The sequence below is a fragment of the Struthio camelus genome, chromosome 21, assembly GCF_040807025.1.
Source record: "Struthio camelus isolate bStrCam1 chromosome 21, bStrCam1.hap1, whole genome shotgun sequence".
Taxonomy (NCBI): domain Eukaryota; kingdom Metazoa; phylum Chordata; class Aves; order Struthioniformes; family Struthionidae; genus Struthio; species Struthio camelus.
Window position 1 is genome coordinate 10,440,908 of NC_090962.1, and position 19,957 is coordinate 10,460,864.

At 55.9% G+C, this 19,957-nt stretch overlaps 1 protein-coding gene across 1 annotated transcript in view; it reads left to right on the forward strand.

Moving 5' to 3' along the window:
• Positions 1–595: 595 nt before the first annotated feature.
• The window catches only part of LOC138061791 (uncharacterized), a 28,842-nt gene continuing 9,480 nt past the window's right edge, over positions 596–19,957 (forward strand). The window contains exons 1-2 of the mRNA XM_068915654.1: positions 596–665; positions 2,369–2,427. The gene's annotated coding sequence lies outside the window, so the exon portion shown is untranslated. The remainder of the gene's footprint in view (positions 666–2,368; positions 2,428–19,957) is intronic.

The following is a 19,957-nucleotide window of genomic DNA, read 5'->3' on the forward strand; positions in this document are numbered from 1 at the left end:
CAGCAGCCGCTCCCAGGCAGGAGCCTTTCCCAGCAGAGGCTGCCCTGGCGGACAACTGCTCCCGGCCGGCCCAGCCCCGCCGCCCCCCACGCCCTCCCCACCCTCGGGCCCAGCGCCCAGGGAGCAGTCGCTGCCTCCCCGGCACACGAGCACGCCACAGGCTGCGGCATCGCTCGCGGCTCCCCGCGCGGCCGCCGGGAACGGCGCTTTCGGCCGCCGCGGCTTCTCCCGAGCCCCGAGAGCGGAGGCGCCGCCGGCCGGGGCCAGGGCCGAGCCAGCGGCAGCCGTGGCCGCCCAGGCCCCGCCCCCACGGCCTGGACGGGACGCCTCCCCCCCACAGACCCCGCCCCCTTCCGCCACGCGCTCCCCATTGGCTCCCGCGGCTCGTGGGCTCCCGGGGCGGGACACGCCCCAGGGGGAGGGCGGCACTGCGCCTGCGCCTGCCCCGCGGGAGAGGGGGAGAGGGGGGGTGGGCGGGGGGAGCGGGGCTCTGGGCAGGCGGGGCTCTGGGCATGCGTGCTGGCGCGGAGGAGGGGCACTGAGGGCCGGGGCGGGGCCGGCTCTGCGCAGGCGCTGTGGCGGCACGGCCAGGCGGGGCCGGAGCGTGCGGCCCGCGGCTGCCCCGGCCCCGGCGCCGGCGCCGGCCAGGCGGCGTGTGCAGCGCGGTCAGGCCGCGCGCGGCGGGAGCCGATGGGGGAGCGCGGTGGGGCTGGGGGGAAGGGCCGTGGGGCGGGAGGCGTCACTTCCGGCGCAGGCGGGCGGGGGAGCAGGTGTGGCAATGGCTGCCGCCCGGCTGGGCCTGGCTGGGCCCGGTTCCCCCCCGCCGTCCCTCGGCCCCCTCCGCCGACGCTGACCCGCGTGGCGGCTGCCGAGCCCTCCCGCCGCCTGCCCCCGCCCCGCTGCCTGGCGGCGCCCCCGGCGCGGGGCGGGGGCGCTGCTGCCGGGGCTGCCGCGCAGCCTCGCCCCGGTGTCGCGGCTCGGGCACTGCGTGGTGCCCGCTGGTGGCCCTGGGCCCTCTGGGTCGCTGGGAGGAGTTTTGGAAGTAAACCCTGGGCTGTGGCGGGGGGCAGGGGCTGTCTGTGAGGCGCCCGGTGAGCCCGAGTGGTGCTTTCAGGCAGTGGTGCAGAAGTGCAGCGCTCAGTTGTTTGGATGGCTGTGCTGTGTGAGGAGTGCCCTGCTTCTTGTGCAGCTTGAAGTTGTGGGCCTGAAGAAGCTGTCCTGTCCGGGAAAGGGGAGAGGAGAGGGCTGTGAAAAGGGCAGGGCCGGAGCTTGGGGACGTAGGTGTAGAAGGAGAGTGTTTTCTTAAGGGCCCAGTGAGTGTGGGATAGCCAGAGAGTGTGTTGCAGGTGTGCCCTGTGAAAAGGGGTCTCTTTGGTGACAATGCAGATACTCCTTGGTGGAGGAGAAGGGATGTCTCGACAGGCAGCTTCAATGTCTGTGTAGTTTTAAGGAGGTGTCAACGCAGGGCAGCCCGAGCAGCCTGTAATACCTGTGTGTCTGGTGAGCTGGTGCGTAGAGCTCTGTGGGCACTGCCTCTTTGCCTGTCCTACCATGGAAGGAGCACCTGAGTAAGCTTGTGCTGATGCCCAGTGTTGCCGTAGCTGTGGGGGACCTGAGCGTCTTGTGTGCGTCCTCAGGAGCGCACAGAGACACGCGTGCGGTGGCCAAGGTTAGCCTGCGTACAAGAGAGGTCACGTGAGGCAGCTTGCTAGCTCCGTTGAGCAAGGAGTGGGGGTTGTCGGTCACGTGGCTTGGAAAGGGCTAAGGAAAGAAGGGTCTAGTGAAGCCTGGCGACTAATGCTGCAGAGTGAGGGAAACGGGTGTTGTTTGTACTTTGTTAGGCCAGCTTCAGCCAAGAAGGAGCTGCTGTGATGGTGAGAGGCGCTGCGGTTTCTTTGCCTTCCTTAAGGAGCCTGGGATGCCGGGAGGCCTGTTGCAGTGAGTCAGCTGCTCAGCACGGAGTTCTGATTGCCTGACTCCAGTGTGGTCACGTGCAGTTCCCCCTGTGTTGTCCAACTCCAGGTCAGCCGTGAGGAGCTCCACCCGCTAAGGAAGGTCGCCTGGGTCGAGGCTAAGGTATAACTTGCTGCAGCGCAGTGGTGTTCTCGTGCAGTGTGTATTGAAAAATACCCCTTGCCCAAGTATGTGAGGTCTCTTTTCCAAGTTGTGTGCTGACCCTTTTATGTGCCCCCAAGTCTCCAAAGCATCTGAGTGTGGGTTCTGGTTTTTCAGCCTTGAAGGGTTTGGTATTTCTGAAGGCAGGAGTCAGTCATGCTTTCTGCAGTGGCTCTGTGAGCACCTTCCTGCTGGCTGTTGCAAGGGCCTTTGTTGCCGCTTACTGAAGCCAGTGTCACCTTTTTGTTTCCAGGTTTGTGCATAAAGATGAGCAATCGGAAGAAGAATTCGCTGAGAAGGCCTGCCTAAAAGGTACTGTGGCAATGTGCTGATCCAGTGTAGAGATGCCAGAAGTGTGTTGCCCTCATAGGAACGTATCTTGCCAAAGCCCCCGGCCTGGCAGAAAGGTGCCCCAGCCGCTCGGCTGCAGTTTGGGGTGAGGACGAGGACCTTCTCCCCATCTGCCCCACGGAGGCTGGGAGGGTCCTCGTGCCCCCCAGGCATGTGTGGGGCAGCAGCGAGTGTCCCCCTCCCCAATGCCTGCGTCCCTCTCCCAAGTCCCAGGTGGCTCTCTCGCGGCCTGTGCCTCTCTCGCGGCCTGTGCCTCTGTCCAAAACCCCTGGCTCCCTCTCCCTAATGTGCTTGTGCCCTTCCCCAGGCCTGGCAGGTGCTCCACAGAGTCCAGGTTCCTGTTCCCAGCTTTGGGACCCTGTTCCCAACAGCTGGGTCCCTTTCCTCAGCCCCAGGTCGCTGCCCGCAGTTCCTGGGCTGTGCTCGCTGATGGGCCATGTGTCCCTAGCGCTTGGTGGAAGGCTCATAGACTGGCATAAGGAGAAGCTGGAGCAGGTTTGCAGCCATACGTGGGGTATGTGGGCTCAGCCGTGCCTGGTGGGGAGGGGGCCAGGCTTGGGCAGAGCATCCCCATGCCTGCTCCTGGCTCGGAGATCTCTGGCAGACTGTCCTGGAGGGAATTTTGGGGGTATCTGGGGCATCGCTGAGCAGGGACCAGTCGCCTTGTGCCCTGCTCCCCCTTGTCCGTTTCTGGAGAAGCTTCCTGGGGTCTCTGCCGATATGGGGCTCGCTTGCCACTCTCTTTCCTCCCCTTTCAGTCCTCCAGAGCTTGGAGAATGACAGCAGCCCCCAGGTGCGCTACCAGGGGATGCAGACAATCTTCATCCTCCAAGCGCCCAGGAAAGTGCCCCCATCAGGCTTCTCCTGCTGAGGCCTGTGCGCCCGCCTGCCGAGAGCCTGGCAGCGATGGCACGCAGCTGTGGGCCCTGGGTCACCCTGAGCATCTGCAAATTGGGTGTCTCCAACTCTCCGATCCACCCGCTGTGCAGAGGACATGAAGTGAAGCAGGTGGCTCGGGGGCCACGTCCGGCTGGGCTTGCCCAAGGATGGAGACAGTGCAACCTGCCTGGGAAAGTTGTTCCCATGCCTGCCTACCCCCCTAGTCCTTTTTTTCCTCCCGTTTACCTGGAAGGCTGGGGCAGATAGGGCTGGCAAGGTGAGTGTATTGCGGGGAGCATGGGTGCCCGAGTTGGGCCCCGGAGAGGAGCTGCCTGCAGCTGGGAGCGCAAGTGGTGAGGGAGGGCATGGGAGCGTGTGTGCGCTGTGGGGCCTGGCAGCGAATGCGAAGGCAAAGCTAGTAGCTGTTGCCCTCACAACAGGGGAGCTTTGTGGGGCTGCATCCAAGGCACTGGGATGGCATGGCCAGTCCCCAGCACTCCAGTGAGCAGTAGCGCACACAGAAGGATGGGCAGGGTGTGTGTGAGCCGGCCATGCTGACTCCTGCCCTCCCTTGCATTATCAGCACCGGGGAGGTGAGCACGGCCATGTGGCATTGCACCAGGGATGGCCTCATGCCCAGGATTCTGTCAGATGTTCGCTAACTTGAGGGACGTGTAAAGAGCAAGGACTCCCGGTGCAGCACGGCTGCCCCCTTATAAGTGTTTATTGCTTGCTCCTACATGGCAGTCTTACAGGCTGCTTTGCTTTGGCCAAGCACTAAACTGTTATCCTTCACTCACCTTGGGCTCAAAACTAAGTTGCTGTCTTGGGGCTCCCGATGCCTCGATGCCTTGTCAGTCACGGAGGAATGGCAGTGTGGGCATCCCCTTCTCACCGACTGGTGTCCAGGGGGCAGTCCGGAGCAGGGTCTTTACCATATAGGGTGGCATTAACCTTTCCTAATTCTCCCTGTTGTTCCCCCCGAAAGCAGCAGCTTAAACCCCTCCCCAGCTGTGTTTTATCCAACAACTTCCACTCCCTACAACTCCCTTTTCTACTTTTTGATCCCTAATTTCCCCACTGTTCCCCGGAAGTGGTGAGAGTTTCTGCGGTGTCATCCCATTTTCAATCACTATGTTCCCCCACGGCTCTGCAGTGAGTTGCCTCAGGCCGCGGATACCCCAGGGGGTTGCCGACTGGAGGGAGGCACCAGCGCATGCTGCTGGCATGGGGGCTGTGCTCTGCAGGAGGCCCCGTCTTGCCTGCAGGCTGTGACATTGTCCACCCTTTGACACTGTTGGAAACCTTTGTGATTTGAAATATGTAGAGCTCAGTTTTGCCCAAACCATTTTTCCAGGATTCATATGCAGGATACATTGGGATGGGAGAGGTGTGTGATGCAGCCTCAGCGTGTCTGAGTTGTGACAGTTGTTGTGTACTGCAGGACAAGATTAGCGTATGAGCACACACCTGTTACCTCCGCACAGAGTGAAATGATGACAACAAACATTATATGTTGTGAAGTAAGCTGCATGTCCCAAGCTTTCCAGAAAACCATGTCCACAGGGATTAATGTGCTTTATATTGTTACAAAGGTCCCCAGGCATTCACCGCTAAGTCTGAATCAGACTCTTATACAATGGTTTATTTCAGCTCGAGCTGGGTGCCTCCAAAGAGGGACCGAGAACAAAGAAATGTGGGGGTGATTATACTCCTTACAGTCTTATTTCCCCGCCTGCCAGTGACAGTCTCTTCCAGGCTTCTTTCCTGAGTGGGTGGTCTCTATCCTTTTGATTGGTTCATGTCTACATCCCAGGACAGTTGCTGCTGTTCCTGCTTCACAGCGCCTTATCTTATCCGGAGGTTAACCGAGACCTCTGTCCATTGTGTGCTGGGTCTTTGAGGGCTGATTTGAGAGCTGGTTCTGCAGTTGTTCTGTCAGCAGTATGCCACAGGTTTGGTTAAAGTTCAAGCTTAGGCCTGCAGGCTTCACTGCTCCAAGCACTGATGCTAAGTTGAATCAAGGTTATGCCAATGGAAATGACAGTGGTTTTCTTACAAACCCCCCATTTGTTTTTCTGGCTGTTCCTCTTCGTAATCTATCCATTTTCCAAGGCGAGCAGCCCGCCTCTGAAATTTGATATACAATGCCAAGGTGAGTGCAAAGCACACGATGCCTAGACAGAGCAGAATCACTACAGGATGCAGCAAACGATTATGGAAGGCAGAAGCGGTGGGAGACCACCCAAACAAAGTTTCCCACCATTGACGTGCCGCGTCCTTTTTGACTCTTTCAAGTCTCATTTGAATTTGTTGTTCTGTCATGCTCTACGGTCATCAGTGTGCTTTTCCCTGTTTCTTTGACCTTGTGGAGCAATGTCCGCAGTTGGTCATGGTGTAGTACTTCCTTCACTAGATGGAGATTCGTTCCAGTAGGTACTGGTGATCTCACAATTCATGACCCAATGAATAATTTTCCTGGAGTAACTGAGGAGTTGTTACTGGGCTTGGATAATTGCAGCCACGTGCCTTTAGCATTGTGAAGTTACACACGCGCAAATTTAAACTCTTATTGTGATCTAACATTACCCCATGCTTGTTGAATAGTGAGGGCAAAAGCAGTTATCACTTTTTGCTCCTTACTGAATGTAAACTTAGGCATTTGCCACCCAGCTTGATATTTCCGTTCCGATACGGCACTCTTTTCCCATATTAATGTTTGGATTTCTGCTGGAAGCATACCATTCTCCCCTTCCCTTATTCCTGAGGCAGCTATTGTTTGTAGCCAAAGTTGGGCTTGAATGCAGCTAAGGGCAAGTGAGGTGTTTCCTTGAAGTACCCCTAACGTGTCTATTGTTAATCGGTGGTCTTGCTCATTAATCTCCTCCCTCCGAGGTAACAGGTCTGGTATCAGCCATTGTACTTTCCCTGCTGCGGTCAACGATGATGGCAACGGATGTTGCAGCTTAAACAAATCTGTTGTGGGTGCGCCCAATTTATTCATCAGCACTTCTGCATCGATACCATTTAATACACCTAGGCCAGTCCCCATCAGGCCCGTGATGTGTCGTTTTCTTAGGTTTTGTTCCCTGCTGCTTAACCATGTCTCCCATGCAACGTATACGTTTTGCAAGAAAGGCGCGCGTTGGGGCTTGAGCCCTGTGATGTTTACTTGCAAGCTGAGTTCTACTTGTTTGAAGGACCAAGTTGGATTAAGCAGCACGGTTTGTTGACCTCCTTTCTTCATCACGTACGGTCCTATTAGATATGTCCAAAGTTTTAGTTTAGGGGTGGGAGGTTGAGTAGTGGGAGTAATGCTACTAGTGATCGTAGGAGTAGTTAAGTCATGTTTTACCTGACACACAATGCGACCGTCCATAGAAATGTCATTGAGACTCGCATGAGCGTTCACAGGAACCTCTGTACAACATTGTTCAGCATGACAGGTCTTACTACAACAACGGCCCATTTCTTCTTCTCTTTCCAAAGTAACCGTTTTATCAGCAAAACAGCAAAAGATGTGCTTCTCTCTGCGACCCCTTGTCGAGGCTGCCATAGTTACCCATGCAGTATGTGCGGCATTCTTGGTAGCAGCCTGTTGCCGTACCTAAGGATCTGTGGTGAGAGCCTCCCAGCGAATTGCTCTCCATCCTTCCATCGCTTCCAAACAACATCCTCTAATGAAGAAGACTCTTCCGATAAGCATTCTGGTGGATTGTGTGTTTTAGCATGCGAATGAGGAGCCCAGGATTGCCGCTCAGCAATTTTAACTGCAGAATAGGAAGACACAAGTACAGTGTACGCTCCTTCCCACTTTGGTTCCCATGTATGCTTTCGGATGTACCTTTAACTTAAAACCTCTGTCCATTTTGAGGTTAGGTTAGGTTAGTTTCTGCACACACCTTTGCTCATTTTGTTTTTGCTGTCCTATTCATTGTGACATTGATCACAGCTGGATAATATTTACTTTGAAGCTGCATATCTCTCTGGAGCTGCCCAGGAGTCTTTTTATTTGTGCCGCAACACCTTCAATTCCGCCTTGTCCTTTTTCATGGAGCCATGGTGCCACAGGTAGCAGATCTTTCCTAGGCAATACAGGCTTACCTCCGATTGTCCAAATTCCAGTTTTGCCTTGTCCCCCTCCAAGCTGTTCCCACCTCTCCTTTTCTTCCTTGGTACATTCTTTGTCATGTATGTTGGATAGCTGGGACACGTCTGGTCCATCCATCGCAGTGGGGCATAACAAAACATCCCATTGCAAGGCAGCTGCTCGGGCAGCTGAATCAGCAGAATTGTTCCCTTTTTCTACGGTGGGCCTACCTTGGCGATGTGCAGGGCAATGAGGAATAGCACTGTGTTTAGGATCTTGAATAGCATCCAGCAGTTTGCGGACTTGTGGGCCCTTTGCGATGTTCTTTCCGCCGGAGGTTAAGAACCCTCGCTCTTTCCATAGTGCCCCTACTGCATGACAAACTCCAAAAGCATACTTTGAATCAGTATAAATATTAACAGTTTTACCTGTAGAAAGCCTTGCTGCTCTTGCCAAAGCAACCAGTTCGGCCCCTCATGCGCTCGTAGTAGGTTTTAGGGGCCGAGCTGCCAGTATGTCGAAATCAGATCCTACCGCGTAGCCACTTTGCCGCTTGCCCTCATGATAAGAGGAAGATCCATCTACGTCCAAAACTAAATCTGGGTTTGGGAAGGGAGTCTGTTGTAAGTCTTGGCGAGGTTTTTCCACAAGTTGCATTACCCTAGTGCATTCACGGTAATGTTTTTCTCCGTTGCTGGGCAAGGGAAGCAGGGTAGCTGGATTCAATGTATTACAATGTTGTATAGTCACATTGTCCATCATTAAGAGAAGTAGTTCATATTTATGTGCTCGCTGTGGAGCTGGAACGTGAGACACAAAATTCTTCAATAACATTTCCACTTTGTGTGGGACGTGTGCTGTCAGAGGGTGTCCCAGAAGCATGGTTGGACATGTCTCAACAATGATTGCTGCAGCAGCCACCGCACGGATACGTCCAGGAGTCCCCAAAAGGATGGCATCCACTTGTACTAACTAATATGTGGCTGGTTTGGGTTGGGGACGTAGCATTGGAGTCAGCACTCCCCTGGCAACCCCTTGTTCCTGAATGTACAGCTGGGAAGGTTTTTTTATAATCAGGGAGCCCTAGAGCCAGCGCTTTCCTTAATGCCTCCTTAATTTTTTTCAATGCCAAATCTCTCTGAGGTGTCCACTTTACAGGTTCTCAGGTGCACCCCTCTGAGTGTGCACTGCAGAAAGATTCCAGGATTGCTGTAGAGATGCAGGAAATGGAAAATCGACCACTGGTAAGGGGACACTGCGAGCGGTTCAGGAGATGCAAGCGTTGAGGGGAGACACGAAGTCAAGTTGCTGTTGTTAGTGCTTTGTCCAGGCTCCTGCCAAGGTTTCTTAGGAAGGCAGAGATGCCCCACACGCTCGTGGCCGCAGTCACTTTGCATGGGGCGTTCTCCTGCACCTGGAGACACTGGCATTAAGACACGTGTTTGGTGAAAGTTCCTCATGTCATGTCGTGTCGTGCAAGAGATGCCAGAGTCCTGCCGCTTTTCCGTAGTGGGAAAGAGTCTGATTGTGGGGGCCCAGTCCGACAAGCAGCTGTGCACAGACACACTCTTGCCTTGCCTCGTAGCCCAGCTGACTGAGCCCAGTTGCCCTGGGACCCCGTGCATGTGTGCGCATGATGGTGCTTGGTGGCAGTGCTGCCGCCTCGGTGCTGCAGGACCTTTTGGGAGCAGGGCCTTTGTGAAGGTCTGGCCCAGGTTAGTCCCTCCCTTCTTGTGCGTTCCTCTCTCGCTGTGGCTCCAAAGACACTACCTCTACCCTGAGGAGGACCGAACTAACTGTGAACTAAGACTCCTGTAACTGCCCTAAGACTACTGGAACTGTGACTAACTACACACTAAGACTACTGTAACCAATGCAAAGCTACCTAGCCTAATGCTACCCTATACCGTGAACTACCGTACAAGGAGGAAGAAGAATAACTAAAGCTATAACTAAGAATAATGCCTATAACTAATAACTGTAATACTACAAAGAACAGAAGTAATAACTATACGTAATGATAATAATGATAATAAACTGTGCCCTACACGTAGAATATTCACTGTGAGCTAAGAATCCTCTACCTAACTGTAACTAACTGTCAACAACTACACACTAAGAATAGGCTAACCAACCCTACACTAAGAACCCTAATGCTCCTAGAGTAACCCTAATGCTAAATGCTATAATACTCCTACTCCTAAAAAAATCTATCCTATAACCTAACCTGTAGCCTAAACAGAGCTGTGGCAGGGTGGTGGGAGCTGTTCCCGGGCGCTGTCTCTGTCCCGCAGTGGAGGTGGAGGGGAGTCGTGGGAGGGATGTGTCCCCGCGGTGGGCCCTGTCTCTGCCGGGCAGATGTTGGTGCCCGGCAGTCCAGGGCGGTCCAGGAGGCGACGGGCGGCCCGGTGATCCTCGGCGTGCCCCGGCTGGTGGGCTCAGCTCCCCGTGGCTGGGTGCTGGCAGCAGCCTGGTGTTGCTGGGGGGGCTGTGCCGCAGCTGGTGGTCAGCGGGGGGGCCTCCTGCCGGGCTAGCACCTCCTCCTCCTCTTTGGCCCCTGGGGCAGGTCCACGAGGCACAGGGCGAGCTGCCCCTCTGCGGGGTCCACCTCCATGGGCTCCTCCTCCTCCTCCACGGGCTCCAAGGCGGCTGGGGCACTCTGGAGGAGGGCGGCGCAGCGGTCCCAGACGGTGGCACCCACCTTCCTCTTGATGCGCAGCGCCCCCTTCCTCCTGGCCCACAGTCGCTCTGGCTGGCTCATGGCAGGCAGGAGTGGAGAGCGCGATCCCGGGTCGTGTCCCACCACCGGCCTCTTGACAGCTCTGGAACAGTGGCGCTGAGGTCACTGTTGACACGGGGAGGCCGTGGTGACGGCACACCTGACCCGCTCCCCAGTTGCGGGGGCCCTACCTGGCTGTGCCCCGCAGGGGGATGGTGGGGGCTGGAGGGTGCCCCCGTGGGCAGGGGACCATGGGGCTGCAGGCTGCTCTCCTTGGCCTCCTTTGCGTGGGCCCTCGAGCTTGTGGGAAGAGCTGCTCTTGCGCCAGGGAGGTGGTCTTGGCCTCCCCGCGGGGGCTGTGTGCTCCAGCCCCTTTGCGGCCTGGGCCCCCTCTGCCAGAGTCGCTCCCGGCTGTCCCTGCCTGTGCTGGAGCGCTGGGGAGCCCCTGCTGGGACCAAGCCCTGCTGGCACGGTCTCCTCAGTGCCCAGCAGAGGGGCAGCCCCACTGCCCTCGACCTGCTGGCTGCACGCCCAGGCCACCCGGGAGGTGGCTCTCCTTCCTGCAGGGCGTTTTCCCACCACTCTTTCTTCTGACTTCCCCTTCCCACCAGCTTCTTGGGAATGGTTCTGGGCAGCACAAGACTTTCCTTCCCTTCATGACTGCTCAGCCTCTTCAGGAACCTCCCCTGTCGGATGCTGCCTGTTCTGCAGGAAACCCTTGGAGCTGTTAAAACACCAGTTGTTGTCAGGAGCAGCTTTTCAGGAGCAGCAGGAGTGTTCCGGAGGAGGAAAGACAGGCCCTCCCTGGCTGTCTTTGCTGCCGAGTTTGTAGCCATCTGGTGCAGCACTGCAGCTGGGTGAGCGGTCTCACGCCAGCCCACGTTCGCCAAGGATGCTGCTGCTGCGTGACCACAGGCAGAGCCTGAGTTCCTCCAGCTTGTTTCCAGGCTGTGTGCATTGGAGTGCAGAGACTTGTGGCAGGTGTGCTTTTGCCCTCTTTGGTCCTTCCCTCGCATTTATTGCTATGGCCTGACGTAGCAGTTGTGAAAGACCAGGGCCTGTGCGTGCCATGCCTGTGTGGTTCCCCCGGCCAGTGTAGACAACCTCTCTGGGAGCAGGGGGTGGTCTTCTTGTCTGGCAGCATGAGGAGCCGGCTGCTCTGCACAGGAGCCAGGATGCAGAGTGGTACGGCTGGGTGCAGATCAGGGCCCCGAGAGGGTGGTCAGGTCAGACACAGTGCAGGGCTCAGCCAGCAAGCGTGTAGTGACGAGTCAGGGCCAAGGGCACACCAGGAAGCCCAGCGAGCAGGTGCTGCTCCAGGTCAGGCTCGCAGAGGCAGAAGACGTGGCACAGACAGAGGTGCTGCACAACTGCAGCAGAGCGCAGGTCGGGGCCAGCAGTACAGCCTCAGCTTCAGAGCCATTCCCAAGGGCAAGGAGGGGCAGTCCCTCGCTTGTAGCTTTCTTCACAACAGCTCTTATCAGCAAAGGAGCTGGCCTCAGACTCAGGCAGCTCAACTCTTTACCTCAGCCAGCTCAAACCCCAGAAGGGGGATGCGCTGCAGGCCCTGACCTAGAGGTGCCCTGAGGGTAACTCCTGGCCCCCTCTCTGTGGTACATGCACTCACTGTTGGCATGGAATTGACCACTGTTACATGCACCTGTGGGGTTGGGCATGGCTTTCCTGGGGGTTTTTTGGGAGCCTTCCTGTAGAGCAGGGTGAGGTAACCGTGACCAGAAACTTGTGGGCAGCCTTGTGGCCAGTGTACTGCTGGTGATGCAAAAGTCAGGTTTCTTGACTCCAGTCTTGTTCCCTGGGGCCCACAAGGGATTGGCTTCCTGGAAGAGCTCCCCAGCTCCCCCACGTGGTGATGGTGGGGGGCGGCGGGGCTGGGCCGGCCGGGAGCAGTTGTCCGCCAGGGCAGCCTCTGCTGGGAAAGGCTCCTGCCTGGGAGCAGCTGCTGCTGGGCCCAGCTCTGCTGGGGGGGGCTTGTGTGACTCTCTGGAAGGGGATTGGGCCCCGAAGCCTGGGCTGTGGCAGGGGGCAGGGGCTGTCTGTGAGCCCTCAGGTGAGCCCGAGTGGTGCTTTCAGGCAGTGTTGCAGCAGGGCGGGTGCAGAAAGGCCTGGAGCCATGAGAACCCCATTGGCTAGTCAGAGTCAGGGCAGCAGGTGCAGCGTGCAAGGAAGAGAGCAGCTGCTTTCTGTGCCGCTTCTGCGCAGTGCTGTTCTCCCCTCTTGGGAAGAGGGAGGGCTCTGGGCCTGGCTGGGGAAACTGATGGGGAAGGGAGATGGGTGTTAGCTGCTGTTGTGCTGTGCTGCAGTAGCGCAGCATTCAGTCGTTTGGAGGAACATGTGACTCACAGAATCACAGAATGGTTTAGGTTGGAAGGGAAATCATCTAGTCCAACCTCCCTGCTCAAGCAGGTTCCTCTGGAGCATATTGCCCAGGATCACATCCAGACGGGTTTTGAATATTTCCAGGGAAGGAGACTCCACTACCTCTCTGGGCAACCTGTTCCAGTGCTGTGTCACCCTCACAGTGAAGAAGTATTTTCTCAGCTTTAGATGGAACTTCCTGTGGTTCAGTTTCTGCCCATTGCCTCTTGTCCTGTTGCTGGGCACCACGGAGAAGAGACTGGCCTCATCCTCTCGACACTCCCCCTTCAGTCTTTCTTTATAGGAGAGATGCTCCAGTCCCCTCATCATCTTTGTAGCCCTCCACTGGACTCTCTCCAGTAGCACCATGTCTCTCTTGTACTGGGAAGCCCAGAACTGGACACAGTACTCCAGGTGAGGCCTCCCCAGGGCTGAGGAGAGGGGCAGGATCCCCTAGGGGACACCGCTAGCTACAGGCCTCCAACTTGACTGCGCCATTCACCACAACCCTCTGAGCTTTGCCATGCAGCCAGTTCTCGATCCACCTCACCGTCCACTCATCCAACCCACGCTTCCTGAGCTTACCTATGAGGATGTTGTGGGAGACAGCGTCAAAAGCTTTGCTGAAGTCCAGCTGGACAACATCCACTGCTCTGCCCTCATCTACCCAGCCAGTCATTCCATCAGAGAAGGCTATCAGGTTGGTCAAGCATGATTTCCCTTTGGGGAATCCATGCTGACTACTCCTGATCACCTTCTTGTCCTCCGCATGCTTAGTGATGACCTCCAGGAGGAGCTGTTCCATCACCTTTCCCGGGATGGAGGGGAGGCTGACAGGCCTGGAGTTTCCTGGCTCCTCCTTCTTGCCCTTTTGGAAGACTGGCGGGACATTGGCTTTCTTCCAGTCCTCAGGCACCTCTCCTGATCTCCAGGACCTTTCAAAGATGATGGAGAGTGGCCTAGCGATAACATCCACCAGCTCCCTCAGCACTCGTGGGTGCATCCCAGCGGGGCCCATGGATGTCAAGTGGATGTCAAGTTTGGACAAAAGATCTCTAACCCAATCCTCCTCGACCAAGGGAGAGTCTTCCTTTCTCCAGCCTTCCTCTCTTGTCCCCAGGGTCTGGAATTCCTGAGGGCTGGCCTTAGCAGTGAAGACTGAAGCAAAGGCAGCATTCAGTAACTCTGCCTTCTCTGTAGCCTTCGTTAAAAGGGCACCCACCCCATTCAGCAGCGGGCCCACGTTTTCCCTAGTCTTCCTTTTGCTTTGGATGTATTTGAAGAAGGCCTTCTTGTTGTCCCTTGCCAGATTTAATTCCAAAGGGGCCTTAGCCTTCCTTGTTGCATCCCTGCAGACTCTGACAATGTCCCTATATTCCTCCCAAGTGGCCTGTCCCCTTTTCCACATTCTGTAGACTTCCTTCTTCTGCTGGAGTTTGGCCAGGAGTTCCTAGCTCATCCATGCAGTCTCCTGCTCGCTTTGCTCGACTTCTTACTCAGAGGGATGCATGTGTCCTGAGCCTGGAGGAGGTGATGCTTGAATAGTGGACTTCTTGTTGTCCAGCTTGAAGTCATGGGCCTTAACAAGCTGTCCTCTCTGGGAAAGGGGAGAAAAGAGGGCTGTGAAAAGAACAGGGCCTGGGTTTACGTGTGTATTCAGCAGGCATTCACCAAAGGGAAATGATGCTTAACCAACCTGACAGCCTTCTCTGATGGGACAACTGGCTGGCTAGCTGAGGGCAGAGCAGTGGATGTTGTCCAGCTGGACTTCAGCAAGGCTTTTGATGCTGTCTCCCACAACATCCTCCTAGGTAAGCTCAGGACGTGCAGAACGGATGAGTGGCTGGTGAGGTGGACTGAGAGCTGGCTGCATGGCAAAGCTCAGAGGGCTGTCATCAATGGTGCAGAGTCAAGTTGGAGGCCTGTAGCTAGTGGTGTCCCCCAGGGGTCAATACTGCACCCAGTATGGTTTAACTTGCACATCAGTGACTTGGATGTAGGGACAGAGTGCACCCTCAGCAAGTTGGCTGATGATACTAAACTGGGAGGAGTGGCTGACACAGCAGAAGGCTGTGCTTCCATTCAGAGGGACCTGGACATGCTGGAGAGATGGGTGGAGAGGAACCTCATGAAATGCAAGAAAGGCAAGTGCAGAGTCCTGCAGCTAGGGAGGAAACACCCCATGGTCCAGTAGAGGCTGGGGGCTGACCTGCTGGAAGGTAGCTCTGCGGAGAAGGGCCTGGGGAAGTCCTGCTGGCAGGCTGCTGCTGGCAAGCAGTGACTGAAGACAGCTCGATGGAAACTTATGTTGAGCTAAAAGCTGACCTGGAGGAGAAGGCCATTTGTTGCCCTCCGGAGTTTTACCTTCTGCTATACCAGACCATGCCGAATGCCAATATATTTGCATAGGAATAGATTTGCATTTAGCATGGGGAGCAAGAACCCCTGCGGAAGATGTGGCGATGAGTCAGGGGACTGACAGAGTAGGTGAGAGCAGTGCCAGAGCGTGCTCTCTGCGCGCTGACCGAATTCCTGTCAAGGCCAGACGTGCATGTTCCATTTTGTCAACAATGTCTAGCTGCTTCCCGGCCGGTAGCTCCTCAAAGTTAGCACAGCTGAGATAAGGAAATAGTTGTAGTCGATAAGAGGGGGCCTTTGGGTACGAGGTGAGTCCCGCCTGGGTGTCCGAGCCGTACATCCAGCAACGTCCCATGAGCAACCCCTCCGTGTGGTCCCCAGGGCTCCCTGTGCAGTTTGGAGTGCAAATCCTTTATTAAATCTATCCTGTTTAACCCCTCGCCACCCTTGAGTGTTTGTCTGCGCTGGTATCCGACCCTCCCTTTCCTGCCTTGCGGACACCTTTGGTGTAGTCGGCAGGATACTGCTGTGTCCAGCGACTTGGGCCGTTTGAAAGTGCTCCTGAAGCTGCTAAGGACGCTCGCCAGCTGACCCCAGAGGTTGCAAATGCAACCACGGCTCAAGCTGAGAAGCTGGAGCACCCATGTGCCTACTGCAACCATGGATCGAGCTGAGAAGCTCGAGCACCAATGTGCTGCTTGTGGCTGCCTGCATTGCACATTGCCGGCAGTGACAGAGGGGGCGGCGAGATGTCTGTCCCCTGGTGGTGCGGGCACTGGTGCAAAAAGCAGATGGGGATCCAGAAACCTGGGGTGGCAATATGTGGGACCCTGACAAGGCCCACAGTTCAGAGTCAGACACAGAGCCTGAGAGGAAGGTAGCTGCCCGGCTGGTGGCAGAGCAGCAGCTTACCGGAGCAAATGCAGCCAACTGGCAAGGGCCCACAACTGTTTGCAATTGTAAAGCATGAGAGGTGCAGGATATGCAGGGTGCTACAGGTAGCAGCCCTGTGAAGGGTTCTTTGAGTGCCTGTTAAGGTTGTGGGGTGATGGGGCAGATGCCTTTTACTTTACTAGAGAGGAGCTTGATAGGCTGGGGGCTCTGCCCCAGGATCCTAGGCTGTGCAACACCCTCCATACCCCGCAGCAGCAAAACTGAAGCGTTTCCCCCTCCCTAATGGACTGGGTGCTGGGTGCAGCACGTTTAACTTGGCCGACTGCCACAGGCATTGATGGCTGGCTCACCAAGTGGACTACTATTGCAGCAGGCATAAACTAGCTGTGACAGTTCGGAATGTTGTCTGGCATTTATTCCGTCGAGTTGACTGGATTGGATCCCCACGAGCAAAACCTTAGGTCCAAAGTCAGGTGCTGTGAAACAACCTTTTGAAGTGATGGTGCTCCCTGTTTTGGGGGGTGAGGGACGGGGGCCGGTGACCATGGGGGAAGTGGCAGTGCCGCTGTCTCTGCTAGCAGCGGTGTCCTCTGTGAGCAGAGATGGGAAGTCAGGAAAGAGGCAGGTAAACATGAAACAGAGACAGGGCGAGTTGCGGCACTATGTTCCGAGACCTGCTGCAAGCCGGCATACCATGGTGGGAGGTGGACGGCGAGTGGAGGTGGACAAAGCTGCTCGAGCAGTAGCTGCAGCTTCAGCCAGAGCAGCATGCACAGCCCTCGAGGGTTGGGGAGCACAGCGGGCAGCCTGGAGAGGGCGGCGGGGACCAGCAGCACCCACTGCCCGGCCAGCAGTGTGCACGGAGGGGGATCTGCCAGTGGCACAAATGGGGCCAGGCAGCATTGCACCCGCTTAGCTCCACAGCAGTTGCGGACCCAAAAGGGGTATATCCGCAGAGGACAAAAGCCTGGGGAGGTGTGGCAAGTTGATTATATTGGACCCTTCTTGGAAAGCCAGCAGCATAGATATGTCCTGACCACTGGAGAAACCTGCTCTGGTCTCTTGTACACCCACTCTTGCTCTGCAGCTACCCAGCCTCACACCATTAAAGTGTTAGAAGATGTGATTGGGTTACGTGGCTGCTGGTGGAAATCCAAAGGGATCGGGGCACTCCTTTAACAGGGAACGGCATTCAAAATTGGGCTGGAGAGCAAGGACTAGCCTGGACCTATCACATACCCCACCACCCGCAAGGGGCGAATGAACAGACTGCTCAGAGAGCAACTGTGCCAGCTGTCCCCTCCTGGTACCCTCAGGGGTTGGAGTAAAAACATTTGTCAGGCAGGTGTCTGCCTCAGGGACCGCCCACCCCATGGCTCTACCCGATATGCTCAAATGTGCCAAGGGGGCCACAGGTGCTTAGAGTGCACCGGCTGCGCCCCCAAGCCTACCACCCCATGCGAGCCATGCCCGGGAGTTCAGGGTTGGCTCTGCGATTGCCACGCAAAGAAATAACCCTGGAACCAGACAGCTGTCACCTTGTGAGCATGGAGATGGCAGTCGCCATACATGAAGGGTAGTATGGTTGCTTGGTGCCCTGCAATAGTGTAGCTGTCCAGGGGGGTGGATATCATTGCAGGGGGTCATTGCCTTGAATTGGCTTGAGGTGGTGAAGGTTGCGATCCGTTACACTGGATCCTAAGCCCTGTGATGTACACAGGGAGACCAAATAGCCCAACGGATGTATGAGCGGATAGGGGTCCTCACAATCCCGGAAGGAGATTCCTTGCAGCCCACCCAGCAGCCAGGTGGTTTGGGGTCTACAGGGTGTGCTGTGTGGGTGCCTGATCTGACTAAACCCGGACAGTCGGGAGGGGAAATCATTGCATCAAACCCAACGTCTACAAGCTAATGAGCCTACTCCAAGTACTGCACGACGGAAAGTGCAAAGAATCAGCGTGGGTCGACCCCTGGCAGTGACTGTCGTCATGGCTGTCAAATTTTGCACTATGGGGAAAGCGCATTGTACTCCTGGCCTATATGTTATAATGTACTCTATAGATGTAGTACAACGTAGCTGCTTGTACTCCTCAGCTGTTAATTAAGGTAATGAGTGAAAGGCAGGTACGCACCTTGTCCACAGTTCCCAGGGCTCCCCGCGCAGTTTGGAGGGTAAATTCTTTCTTAAATCTATGCTGCTTAACCCCTCGTGAACCTTGACTGTCTCTCTACGCCAGTATCCGACCCTCCCTTTCCCACCTTGCAGTCACACCATGGGATTCGAGGGTAAATTCTTTCTTAAATCTATGCTGCTTAACCCCTCGTGAACCTTGACTGTCTCTCTACGCCAGTATCCGACCCTCCCTTTCCCACCTTGCAGTCACACCATGGGATTCTTCCAGGCAGGTCCCTGGAGAGGCCCAAGTCTGCTCTCCTCAAGTGCAGGGTTGTGATCCTGCTTTTTTGCCCTGCTCCCTCCTCTCAGTATCCTGAACCCCATCCACCATCTCATGGCCACTGCAGCCAAGGTTGCCCTTGACCTTCCCATCCCCAACGAGCCCTTCACTGTTGGTAAGTGCAAGGTCAAGCAGAGCCGCTCTCCCCAGGGGCTCCTTTCTCAACTTGTATCAGGAGGTTGTCATTGATGCTCTCCAGGGACGGCCTGGGCTTGCTTGTGCCCTGCGGTGCCGTCCCTCCAGCAGCTATTGGGGTGGGAATGAGGGCGGGAAGAGTATAATCTCCTTTTTCAGACCAGTTGCTGTGGCTGAAAGTCAAACAAGAGAAAGGTATGAGGAAACCACGTTCCTGAGGAAAGAATGGATCCAATTTAAAGGGGTCTTCATCTCCAAACAAGAGAAGCCCGGTTTCCCTTGCTGAGGATGGCCATTCCCCCTATGCTGAAGAGTGACCGCTATTAGCAGAGCACCAGCAGACAATGCCACGCCTGGGTATGCAGCATAGCCAGCCTGTGAATGGGACTGTGTAGCTGCAAAAGATAAGACTGTGAGTAGCAGCAAAAGGAAGCTTTTGACACTGGCTCTCCTAACATCCTCACAAGCAAGCTGATGAAGTACAGGCTAGCTGAGCAGACAGTGAGGTGGCCTGAAAACTGGCTGAGCAGCCAAGCTCAGAAGGTTGTCATCAGTAGCACAGCGTCTTAGCTGGAGGCCAGTGACTAGCGGTGCACCCCAACACTGGCTCCAATGCAGTTTAACTTACTCATCAATGACCTGGATGAGGGGACAGAGTGGCTGATGGTCCCAAAGTGGCAGGAGTGGCCATGCTGCTGCTGTGAACCATCCTGCAGTTGCTGCCAGCTCAGTCCTGAGATTCTGCATGTTAGAGCATTTCTCCGGAATGCCTCCTTCTTTCCTGCGCAGCTTCTTGGGTGAGGAGGGTGGTGTGCAGTGAGAGGAAAGAAGTGTCTGTGTGTGTGTGTGTGTGTGTGTGTGTGTATGTGTAGGTGTGTGCATGTAGAGGAAGGACGTTGTACCCTGTTGTTCTCTCTCCTGCTGTCCATCAAAGGACAAGCTGGAACTCTTAGTCATGTAGACAAATAGACACAGAATTTGTTTTTTTAAGTTATCTCCTCTTCAAGTGGCATTTGCCCGGCCGGAAGGCAACCTGTGCTGCCTGGGCTTTTGGGATCCAAAGTAGGTCTGGGCTTGTGGTAAATAGAGCTTCTCTGTTGTAGGTCCCACCTGTGACCTCTACCCTTTGGGGCACTTGCGTCCTTGTGCAAGTGACGGTGCCCCTGAGCCAGTGCCCTGTCTTCAGTAGTGACCTGTAGCAGATGCTCAGGGAAGGTGTGAGAGAAGCAAGGAAAGCCGAGAATGATGATTTTTTTTTCCCCTCTGACACACTGTCCTTATTTGCAGCACTTTGCGGTTATGGGAGCTGGGCCATGAAGCTGTGTCTGAACCATCGCGGTACCCATTTGTTGGACCCCCTTGAACCCATGTCTATGTTTGCAACCCGCAAGCATTCAGATGCCCCATGTGACGCCTGTGAGGGAGGACTTGAAGGCCGATGCTGGTGCTGATCCTTGCTGGCTTAGCAAAGAGCTCCCTGGGGCAGGGGGTGGTGGGGTGGGGGCAGCACCCTAAACCACCCAGGGCCCTCACTGCTTTAGGGATCCCACACCAGCAAGGTCTGGGGGTGGGATCCCTGCAGCC